The 12615-nt window shown below is 39.4% G+C and overlaps 1 protein-coding gene across 2 annotated transcripts in view; it reads left to right on the forward strand.

Annotated features, from left to right (window-relative positions):
• Window positions 1-1736: 1736 nt before the first annotated feature.
• Window positions 1737-12615, forward strand: part of sytl4 (synaptotagmin-like 4) — an 83650-nt gene continuing 72771 nt past the window's right edge. The window contains exon 1 of one of the 2 annotated variants that reach the window (XM_043704567.2): window positions 1737-2068. The gene's annotated coding sequence lies outside the window, so the exon portion shown is untranslated. The remainder of the gene's footprint in view (window positions 2069-12615) is intronic. The other variant, XM_043704566.2, reaches the window with a different exon arrangement.

Raw genomic sequence — 12615 nt, forward strand, 5'->3', positions numbered from 1 at the left:
AGGTTCGTGTGATATCCATATCCACAGGACGAAGGTGTTGCACACTCCCAGCTCTGTGCAATCAAAGCTGGGACAATAATTTGAGTTTGAGCCATGATGTGGTCATGAAGAAAAGCACTGGCAATGCAGATTTTCTGAAGTGTGTATGTTACACGAGAAGAAGCACCAGTCAACAGATCACTGGATATCAGTAAAGATCTGTAGTGCTTTGAGAAAAGAAATTGAACAATTGTGATGATAAAATATAGATTTCAGGAGTTTAGCGAACAATGGTGAAGAGTACAATACAAGATGATGTCAGAAATCTATCAGACTGTCCAGTTATGTGACAAATGAAATCAACCTGAATAAATGAGGTGATACATTTTGGTTAGATCTTTCGTTTATACCTTAGAAAATGAGTAGCTGAAAAGGTTAGAAGAACAAAGGAAGCAAGAGATTGATGTGAACAAATCAGCATTGCAGATCAGCAACATAATTAAAATGAAATCAAAGGACCACAATTTAGTCCAAAGTGTCTAGAATTAAAAGTAGTGAACTATTGCTAAGTTTGTGTGGGACTTGGTAAAGCTGCAGGTTCTGTTTAATCTGATCCCCATACTCTTAAGTGGGTATCAGTATTCCAGTGTCTTTTTTTAATTAAAAGTGCACTACCAGAAATTAGAGAGAACAGATATCAGGAAAGATTGAACAAAGGGAAGAGAAGAATTGAAGATCTGTTACAGCTGTTTGAAATACAACTGGTAGATTTGAAGAGAATGTTTTCACATGAGAGAAATCAGATAAGGGGCCATAAGTTTATAAAATCATGAGGGGCATGGATAGAGTGAATAGCCAAGGTCTTTTCCCCAGAGTGGGTGGAATCCAAAACTAGAAGGCATAGGTTTAAGATGATAGACAATAGATTTAAAAGGGACATGTGGGGCAACCTTTTCACTTAGAGGCTGGTGCGTGTTTGGAACGAACTGGCAGAGGAAGTGATGGAGGCTGGTACAATTACAACATTTAAGAGGCATCTGAATACAAAGGATTTAGAGGGATATGGGCCATATACTGGCAAATGGGACTCAATTAATTTAGGACATTTGGTTGGTATGGAAGAGTTGGACTGAAGGATCTGTTTACATGCTATACATCTCTGTGACTAAGTTCAAGGCTATGTATTCGATCAGAAAATAGGATAAAGTTTAGCCCAAAAGCGGTTCGAATGTGGAACTCTATCTTAGGAAATGGTGGAGAAAATGACTTGGTTGCTTTCAAGAGAAAAATAGAAATACTGTAGAATGGAGATGAGAAATTGAACAGGAAGCCCCTCCAGTGGAGCATAAATGCTAGCAGAGTAGTTAGGCTGAATGTCCAGTTTCTATGCTACGTAGAATATGTAATAGATGGATCAAAGTCAGGTTGATTGTTAGAACCTCAGCTGATAACTAATTTTAAAAAGGTACCATTTTCAAAACCAGTAAATCTACAATCACTTTTTCGATCGGTCATGCAAAAAATCACTTTCTCCTCGGGGTGGTAGTGTTTTGGTTGTCTGCTTCTGCTTTGTGTGCTTGCCTTACTTTGCATGATCGTACCTTCCGTTTGTCGAAACATTAAAAAAAATCCAACCGCAGTGCCCGGCTGCAAAAGAGTTTATCAACCTCATTCCATTTTCGAGCTCTTGGCCCAGGCACTTGCTGGTTATGGAACTTCAAGCGTCATTCATGAGATTTACCTGACTGACTGAACCCAATAAGTTGGAGTGCACCAATTAGCACTACTCTATTCGACTTAGCTGGCCGAATGAAGTCTGCACCTTTGGTCATCTATAACGGCTCAGCTCCTTCTCAAAGTGGGAGGGCCGGCTGGAGATTGTGCAAATAGTGGGTTGGAGTTTTCGAAGGAGTGGGATTTGGAGCTCGTTCCGCCTCCAGCTGGATTGATCATCCTGTTTAGCTCCAGCAGGAAAGTTCTTTAAACTTTCGCTTCCGGCACCAGCGGAAGAAAGAAGATAGAAATCCGAGTGAAAGGATTAGAAAACTATTACTCGTGAGGGATGTTTGGTTGTGTCTTGTATCTTGCAGTAAGTAGAATTGCTTTAAAATGACGGGTTGTGCAGCGTGTTCGTGTGTTATGGCAACAGCGCTATCTGATCCGATCCATCTGAACTGGGCACGTCCTCATTCCCAGAGTTTGATGAAAAAAAAAGAAGCAACTTTCGGGCTTCTACTTTGACAATTCAACGGAAAACAGCTGAAAAGTCCCATGGGCTCTTTTCAATTCATTGCCTACTCTAATGGTGACTAATCTACTTGGTAGATTTGATTAATTCTGTTGGTAAGAAAAACGATTTTCAGTGTCAGAAAATGCCTTGAGTGTACATAAATACGTGTGAGAGCGGCAATCACGTTAATACAGATGTAAATGAAGGCTGATGTGGGACCCTGGGTGGCTGAGTAATTTGAGAAAGAGCAGTGTGTGGTGTTAAAGGACTGAAAGTGCAGGTGAGTGCTCAATGCAAGCCCAGCACCGTGTTGATCCCCACCCAGGCTCGGCTGCAGTGCTCATTCCAGTATTACTGACATGATGGTGTTCTGACGTGTGGATCCCTGACTTTCACTGCACTGTCAAGAAATTCCAATACTTTCACTGGTAATATCGTTAGGTTATATGAGTAGACATGTTTTTATCTTTAACGTCGAAAGCAAAAGCATGGACAGAGGATGAGTTTTGACCATTCTCGCCGACCATCTCTTGGAGCCAGAACGATTTAAATGGATGTAATAACTTCCGAAGAAGGCCCCCTGTCTGTTAATTGAATGGGCAAAGACTTGAGTTTAACCGCATTAGAGGAACCTACATTGTAGTATATGAAAACAAGCAAAATGGGAACAAAACATTGGAAAAATTCCCTCAATTTAATGTGATAAGGTTCCGATTTCGAAGATGGTGCTCCTTTTTAGACAAATGCCAAAGTTTTAAAAACTATAAATCTTTCCGTAATTCAATTTCTTTAAAAAAAATCAGATTTTTCATAAATATTCTGAAGGAAATAGAAGTTGACATTTTGATTTATAAAGTTGACAAATACATGAATTTGATGTTCTAGTGTTTTATCCTGTATCCAGCTGTAATCACAAGATGAGGGAAGTTTATGCAGGTAAATGAAACTCTGAAATCGAGTGAAAGGCCAGAGACCAGATTCAAAAACCTAAAAGTGATACCTCCAGGTTAGGTGCTCTACGTTGAAGTCCCACCTGCTGTGGAGGTGTGTCCTATGTGTCTCCACAGGTTGATTAATATTTACTTAGAGAGAGAACCTGGGAAATCAATAACTGCTGATTAGTTTACACCAGGCTTTTCAAACTGGGGGAGTTGACCAATTTCCATTTAGTTCAGTGTTGGTTAGTTACATGTTCACTTTCAACTAACCCCTCAATGGGCCCTTAAAAGTAATTTTTATTGTGTTGACCAGCCTGCCACCTGTTTGGTGCTGGAAAAAGCATAATAGGTCAGGCGGCAGCCTGCAGGTCAGATTGCTGTGCTTTTCAGCACCACCCTGTGGACTCTGATCTTCAGTCCTCAGTTTCTCCTCCCTGCCACTTCTTTGGACCAAGTTCGCTCTGTGAAAACCAGTCAACTCAATCAGATTAATGCCAGCTCACGTTATTTCCCATGGACTGATACAGCTGTCATAAAGAAACTTTTTTACTAGATCAAGATGAATTCAGTTCAAGGTTTCAAAAATACAAATTAGAAAACAATTTAACCCATCAAGTGGCAATAACAGCTATTCATTTGAAGATTAAAGTAAAGTAATGATCTCCCTACTTCTCCCATTCATGGGTGCTCGATTCAAAAAGCTGGCCCTTAGCCCATTATCTCGGCTGAAACTTTCTTCTGAGCTATTTTCTTCAGTGGTGGTTTGCCATCACGTTCCACACCCAGGCAAAACATGGAGGTGGATCACACTTTTATTGCAACAGCTTGGAAATCAGACCCTCACTGTTGGCATTCTGCTAAATCATATGATAGCCAGTTAGCCAACTGAGTTAACAAGCCCCAGCCTTTCCCCATTTCTATTAGATGCTACCTTTTCCCATACCAATGAGATTTCAGAAAAAACAACTTTTTCTTCATAACTATAGTATCTCTTTTTTCTAATGAATATTCACCACATTCTTTCCTTGACTAATAGCTTTTGTGTAATAAGGTGCCAGATGTACATGCCTGTATTATAAAAGTGGCCTTTCTTGTACAAATTCAATAGTGCCTCTTTGTTTTCTTTTTTCAAAGCTGCCAAGAATAAAACCCAGAACTTCCTTTTTTTTTAATTTTACAGTCCTTTTTTAATCTAGTTATTAACTTTGAATTTTACTTTATCAACACCTGTAAAACAGTTTCTACCAATGATTTATGAATGACAATGATAAAAAAAACCCTTCTGCAGATCAGTTTGAGTGACTAATTATAAAAGAAAATAAATGACTGTTGTGTCTGGCATCAGTAGTTCTGTGATTTGAGGTGTCTTCCAGTACTAGATGGATTGGAAGATGCATTCAGAACTTTGTCAAACAGGTTGATCAATTTGTAGTTTCTTCCAACAAACCTCTGGCAGGGATTAAGAATGGGAGAGATTCCTACACAGCTATGCTTGATGTGGAGTGGCACCTGTGAAACTGTAGATGCTGGTGACTGGTTCTAGGAAAATAAAAGCTGTGGAAACAGAGATAAGCATATGGGCTGTCTGCCTCATGTATCACTAAGCATATAAGATAACTAAGAAAGTGTCTGGGGCAGTTGAAGGATGGTGCCAGAGCATAAGCAGAAAAAAATTGTTACATTGTAACACTGGAAAACCAAAATTGGCTTTAGAAGTTGGAGATTTTAAAAAATGTTTCATGACACATACTGTGATATTTACCGTTAGATTTAGTTAGAATAACATTTACAGCACTGAAAGATGTTATACTACCCAACTTCTCCAAGCTCCTGGTTGAGCACCACCTAAACCTCCCTACTCAATTACCTGTTCACATCCTGCTGCCATTCCTTCATCATCTTCTTCCTCATGTACGTATAAAGACTTATCTGTAATACATTGAGGCCTTTTTTTTATTCGTTTGTGGGATGTGGGCATCATTAACTTGGCCAGGATTTTTTGCTGATCCCTCATTGCCTTTGAGAAGATGGTGGTGATTTCCCTTCTTGAACTGCTGCAATCCATGCATCAACCATCCCATTTGAGGAAGTTCCATAGTCTGCAAAATATTACTTATAAAATCTTATTTAATCTACTAAAAGCTAATATTTATGGTTCCTAGTTCTAGTCTGAATGACAAATGGAAATTTAGCCATTCAAACAATTAAAGATTTCTTTCTGCAAGGATTGATTTAAGGATAATCAGCATGGCTTCGTGCGTGGGAAATCATGTCTCACAAACTTGATTGAGTTTTTTGAAAAAGTAACAAAAAGGATTGATGAGGGCAGAGTGGTGGTCGTGATCTATATAGACTTCAGTAAGGCGTTCAACAAAGTTCCCCATGGGCGACTGCTTAGCAAGGTTAGATCTCATGGAATACAGGGATAACTATTTGGATACAGAACTGACTTGAAGGTAGAAGACAGAAAGTGCTGGTGGAGGGTTGCTTTTCAGACTGGAGGCCTGTGACCAGTGGAGTTCCACAAGGATTGGTGCTGGGTCCATTGCTTTTTGTCATTTATATAAATGATTTGGATGTGAACAGAGGAGATATAGTTAGTAAGTTTGCAGTTAACACCAAAATTGGAAGTGTAGAAGACAGCGAAAAATGTTATCTCAGATTACAACAGGATCTTTATCAGATGAGCTGAGGAGTGGCCGATGGAGTTTAATTTAGATAAATGCAAGGTGTTACATTTTGGAAAAGAAAATCTTCGCAGGACTTAATGGTAAGATCCTGGGGAGTGTTGCTGAACAAAAAAAACCTTGGAGTGCAGGTTCACAGCTCCTTGAAAGTAGAGTTACAGTTAGATAGGATAGTGGAGAAGGTGTTTGGTATGCTTTCCTTTATTGGTCAGAGTATTGAGTATAGGAGTTGGGAGGTCATATTGCAGATGTACAGGTTTGGCCACTGTTGGAATATTGCGTAAAATTCTGGTTTCCTTTCTATCTGAAGGATGCTGTGAAACTTGAAAGGGTTCACAAAAGATTTACAAGGATGTTGCCATGGATGGAGGATTTGAGCTATAGGGAGAGGCTGAACAGGCTGGAGCTGTTTTCCCTGGAGCCTCAGAGGCTGAGGGGTGACGTTGTGGAGTTTTATAAAATCATGAGGGACATGGATCAGATAAATAAATAGTCTTTTTCCCTGGGGAGGGGGGAGTCCAAAACTGGAGGGCATAGGTTGAAGGTGAGAGGGGAAAGATATAAAAGGGACCTAAGGGGCAACCTTTTTGTACAGAGGGCAGTGTGTTTATGGAATGAGCTGCCAGAGGAAGTGGTAGAGGCTAGTACAAATACAACATTTTAAAAGGCATCTGGATGGGTATATGAATAGGAAGGGGTTAGAGGGATATGGGACAAGTGCTGGCAAATAGGACTAGATTAGGTTAGGATATCTGGTTGGCATGGACAAGTTGGACTGAAGGATCAGCTCCATGCTGTACAACTCCTTGACTCTATGCTCACCTCTTAACCTTCTTGGAAGAGCCTCAGCTTAATAATTAGGAATTTCTCCTTCTTTTGGCATCTTTCTAGGCATATCAGAACCTTTCTTAAAATTGGGTTGTTGTCAGTGAAAGAAATGCACTTTTGCAATTGAAGAAATCATGGGCCTGTTATGTGACTTAAAGCAACACCATTTCTCTGGCCTAAAATGGAGCCTGTCTCAGTTTGTAGACTGGTTAGCTGAAAGTCTACATAAAACTGAGCATAATGGTACTTAAAATGATTAAGAGAAGCCTAGATGTTAACTTTATTTATGCTCTATATTGCAGCTAAAATGTTACCACAAATGAACAGATTCCTAACAAAAATATTTATGATTTAAGTTAATATTTTTATTGCAACAGTACGTCTTTAAGTAAAGGGGTTTTAACTATTTTTTCAGCAAAGACATTAACAGAATCAAAACTTCTCATTTTGGAAAAAGCTATATAAAGGTGACGAAGTGTAAGAACAGGCAAGGAATACAAATACACATTTTGTCAAGGGCAAAATCTCGTTTATAAACATAGAATGAGTCTCAATGGGAACTGTTTTTAAGAAAAGTCAGTCTTACATCTGATGGGGTCAATGTTATTTTAGAAATAAACATTGTATTTCCTTTGAAATGTTCCTAGTGTAATTTCAGCAACAATCATCAAACAAAACTGCTTCCTAACCATTTTTCTTGTCTCTTGATAAAATCCTTGTTTTGGATTCAAGTTTCATAGCAATATTATAGCATCTGCTTCCTGGTTTGTCAGTAGCATGCTCATGGAGTTCGCCTGTGAATATTCTGAAAGGTAGAGACTGCAGTCATCTTACTTAGTAGAATCATAGATAATTCATCCGACAGCTTTTCTAGAAGATTTTCACTTAAGTCTAGTGAACCTACATTTCTAACACACAATAAAGCTTTTGAATAATAATCTGTATCAAACAACTCTGTCACTTCACCCAGGCGATTTTATCCCTTTCATGTCATTTCAGTTTCAATCTTGGCATTGCACCTCACATGGAAACAATATTTCTTACCAGGGGTGACTTTGATGTTGAGTTCCCCTTAATTCTTGTTGTTTTATTTCTCCAAACCCATTCATCTGTCCATATTCTAAGCACTACACACCAAATAAACTCAACAGCCAAAGCAACACCTGTACTCCCCAGTCAAAATAATTAAGACAGACAATGACTGAGAATTATGAAAGAATAAATTCTGCAATTTTATAAAGCAAATCTCCCTTATTCTTACTTTTACCTCGGAAAACACTTTTTTTGCCTGGAAAGTGGAAATAGGAGACATATTTCCAAGTACCTGTTATTATTTCTTTTTATCAATTTGTACAAAGTGTCATTCTTCTTGCAGTTTTCTATTTTATCTCTTGAAAATAAGGGAGATATGTATGGCTTCTGCACAGTCTTAATATGGTTTTATATAACAAATTATCGACAACGCTGCATCCTATTTCTTTGTACTCAAGTGTATTGGAACTCTAGTAGTGTCACTTTAAACTTTTAATTTGTTAATTTAAAAACCTATTGCTTGAGTTTATACTGTATCGCACACTCTTTCAAATCAAGTCACAGTATATAACATAAGATATGGCGCAAGATTACACTGACACTATTGGTTTTACTCTTTCCACAAGTAGAATTGTTCCCTTGGAAATTATATCCAATCATTCTATTTCTTAAAATGCTACATCAAATTTCCCGATTACACAATAGTTCAAAGTTAAATTCCAAAACGTTTTGTCTTTCCATATATTTCTACTACCTTCAGTTTCCCTCTTCAATTTAAATGTCAACTTGGTTCACTTCAATTAATCTTATCTTTGATTCAGGAGGTAGTGGGTTAAAACTCCACCCTAAGCATTGAATACTTAATTGTCTACAATGCATCACTAAGGGAGTGGTACTTGTCAGTGACAATATTTTTCAGATGAGAAGTTAAACTGAAGCCTTAATTGCTTGCTTGTATGCTTCTATTATACAGAAAGGTCTCATGATACTGTCATTGAAGGCGATGAGTTCTTTGTGTCTGAACCAAAGTACATAAACAATTATTCACTTCACTACTGTTCCTGTGACTTGCTGTGTGTAAATTAACTGCTACAGTTGTATATAAAACAAATGACCACACTACAAAAAAAATTAGCTTTGAAATGTTCTATTTAAGTGTAAGCTTTTCTTCTCCACCATCCCAATCATAGAGGACCATTGGATCCTATAAAATACTTGATGATCTCCCTAATTCCTTCAACTATCACTTTATCTCCATAGCCTATTTGCAACCAAATACTTATTCAATTTGATTTCAATGAAGTTAATTGCTTTCACTTCAATAACTTCTCGTGGAGATTTGTTCTACATATATTATTCTGAATGGGTACAGAAGCTTCTTCTATTGCTTTGAGACTGTTTGTTTGTATATTTTAACTACATCCTCTGATTTTGTGACTCAAAATAGCTTGCTAACGAATACATTATTCACAGTTGGTATCATCTGTGAATAGGTTTTCTGGGAAAACCAGTTCAACTCAATGAGATTGTTTTATTAGCACCCTTCCCTGTGCTAATAAAATGTACAGCATGATGACAACAGAGTGACAATATGTCATCATCTTGTCAGCTTGAGAAATAAAGAAGAGATGGTACCAAAATCAGACACCCATCCATTTTGAAATGATCAACGGACAATCTGTTGAACTTGTTAATTAATTCCTTGAATGCAGTTTTTTCATTGCCTATTGCATTTGTGGCAGACATGATGAAGGGTGGAAAAAAGGCCCTCCACTGAGACTGTGGCTATATTAATGCAGCAGCAGGTTCTGCTGGTGAAGGTGACAGCATTGGTAATACCTTTTTGAGTTTGCTGATTTTTATTGTGCCTTCCATAACGATTAAACAATTGGAAATCAGGATACTTTTACATTTGTAGCCACTTCCTGGTTGTAACTAACCCCCTCTGCTGCATAATTCCCAATTGGGTATGGAATAACCCCTTGAACCTGACCCTCCTGTCAGTTGGACACTAATTGACTGACAGCCACTTGGTTCCCTGAGCTGAGCCAATGAAGGTGGGACTGAGTGGACCATACTCTTTCTCTTTTGCCTCCCTTGCCACCATTGAATTTCAGCCTGGGATCTGTCACAAATGTATTCATTTCAAATTAATTCCCCTATTTATTTCCAGTGCTCTCAAAATATAACCAAGTATTTGACACTTTGGAGACAAAATTCCTCAAGGCCTTATTCATCGTGGCCAGCGACTTCAACTGGGCCAACCTGAAGAGGGTGATGCCAAAATAACACCAACCAAAATAACTCCTGCTCCACCAGAGGACTGAACATCCGAGACCACTGCTACGCAACCATCAAAAATGCCTCCTGCTCCGTCCCACACCCACACTTCGGAAAATTGGATCCCAACGCGATGTTCCTTCTCCCAGTTTACAAGCAGAAACTGAAAGAGGAGGATCCTTAACAGAAAGGAATACAATGTTGGTCTGAGGCAGTGAAAGAGCATCTCCGGGACTGTTTTGAATAAATGGACTGGACTATGTTCAAGTAATCAGCGGAAAACCTAGCCGAGTACACCACTACTGTCTCGGACTTCATTAACAAATGTGTGGAGGATTGCAAACCAGAGAAGTCGATCTGAGTGCTCCCCATGTGGAAACCTTGGATGAACTGGGAAATCCCCTCCCTGCTGAAGACCAGGCATGCAGGATTCAAGTCAGGTGACCCCAGATCTATGTAGAAAATCCAAATATGACTCCACAAAGCCAGAGATGCCTAGAGGCAGTACCGGACCAAGTTAGAGGCCCAAACCAACCAAATGGACACCCGCTTCCTGTGGCAAGGCGTAAACAACATAATGGGATACAAAATGAAGCAGAACAAAGGTAGTGGACAAAGACACATCTCCCCACCCCCACCCTGATGCGGTCAATGCTTTCTATGCTCAGTTTGAGCAGAATGCCAGTGGCACGGTGATGCCTGCCCTGACAGTCCTGGATAAATCTGTTCCCTCAGTCACTGTGGCAGGCGTCAGTTCGGTCTTCCTAGGAGTCAACCCAAGGAAAGCGACAGGCATGGATGGAGTTCCCAGCCATGTACTTAGATCCTGTGCAGAGCAGCTGGTGAGGTATTCACTGACATCTTCAACATCTTCCTGCTACAAGTGTAAATCCTCACCTGCTTCAAGGTGACCACCACCATCCCCGTAGCTAAGAAAGCACATGCAATGTGCCTTCATGAATACCACCCAGTGGTTCTGACCTCCATAAACCAGCTTCGAGAGGCTGGTCATGGCCCACCTCAATTCCAGTTTCCCAGCTCGAACCCCTACAATCTGTGTACCCACATAACAGGTCCACAGTGGACACCATTTCCTTAGCCCTGCACTCATCCCTGAAACATCTGGACAACAAGATGTCAGACTCCAGCTTATTGAATACAGCTCTGTTTTCAACACCATTATCCCCTCCAGACTGATCCCAACTCCGAGAGCTAGGTCTCGGCTCCGCCCTCTGTAACTGAATCCTCAGCTTCCTGACCTACAGACTGTAGTTAGTGAAGAGACAATTCGCCATCTCCATGATAACACTCAACACTGGAGATCCCCTAAAGATATATTCTCAGCTTCCTACTGTACACCCACAACTGTGTTGCCAAATTCCAAACATACAGCATCTACAAGTTTGCTGATGACATCACCATGGTAAGACTAATATCAAATAGATGACTCAGAATACAGAAAAGAGATAGAGGGCTTGGTGACATGGTGTAATGATAACAACCTCCCTCTCAATGTTGGCAAAACTAAAGAACTGATCATTGACTTCAGAAGGAAAGAAGGAGAACACGTTCCAATCCACATCAATGTGGCTGGGGTTGAGAGCGTCAAGTTCCTAGGAGTGACAATAATTGACAACCTGTCCAGGCCTTCCCACGTAGATGCAATGGTCAAGAAGGCACAACAGCACCTCTTCTTCCTCAGACGGCTCAGGAAATTCCATAAGGACCCTCATCAACTTCTACAGCACATTATGGGGATATATGATAGAAATGTTTAAAGTATGAAAAGTCGGCAGTTTAGGTGGAAGCAGGTATTTCCAGTTTTTTAAGGGTTATGACCAAAGAGCCTGATAAGAGTACATGTATGAAATTTAGAAATGAAAGCAAGTAAAAACTGAGATTACAGTAAATGCACTTTTAGAGTTAAATGGCAGAAACTATGTCAATATTAAAAATTAGACTGATTGAGTGAATGAAGGAAAGGGATATGAGAGGGTATAGGAACATGGGAGGTAGCACAATTAGAGCATGTAATGTTAGTGCTGACTTATAGGCGGTTTTGTGTTAACTTTTATATAAAAGCTAACAAATGCTTGCGATAGCATAGAGATAAGTAATACATATGAGCATTTTGGATGTTCAGAGACCTATGCCAATAGGTCAATGCTTACCCTACTGTCTCTAATCATTTTTGGCATCTGTTATGTTCATTATTATGTAATTTTAGCTGAGGAATTTATTCTATTTTCACAACTTTCCATACCACTGGTCCACGCTGTTAGAAAATACTGTGATGTTTATAGTTTTAGATTAGAAATTGTCTTAGCATATAATATGGTCACAAACAAATATGTCACAGCTAAATATGGCAGCTTTTTGTTAGACTGCTATCCGAAATTATTTCAATGATCCATTACAATAGCAAAATATGATAGTTGCAAGAAAGTTGTGACCACTGTCAGTCAGTACAGAGAATTCTGATAACCCTCAGATTATTGCCCACCCCAAAACGCACACCCAAATTGTCTATACAGTCTCTTCAGGGCTCTCCCTACTTCCTATCTAGGGAGGTGAAGTGTTGCTGAAAATATTTGCAACCACATTTTTTTTCTGAGCAGCAATGTTAAGACTAAAATATTCA

This window comes from Chiloscyllium plagiosum, unplaced genomic scaffold, assembly GCF_037043375.1.
Source record: "Chiloscyllium plagiosum isolate Xiang-an unplaced genomic scaffold, Cpla_swu_hap1 HiC_scaffold_11, whole genome shotgun sequence".
NCBI lineage: Eukaryota > Metazoa > Chordata > Chondrichthyes > Orectolobiformes > Hemiscylliidae > Chiloscyllium > Chiloscyllium plagiosum.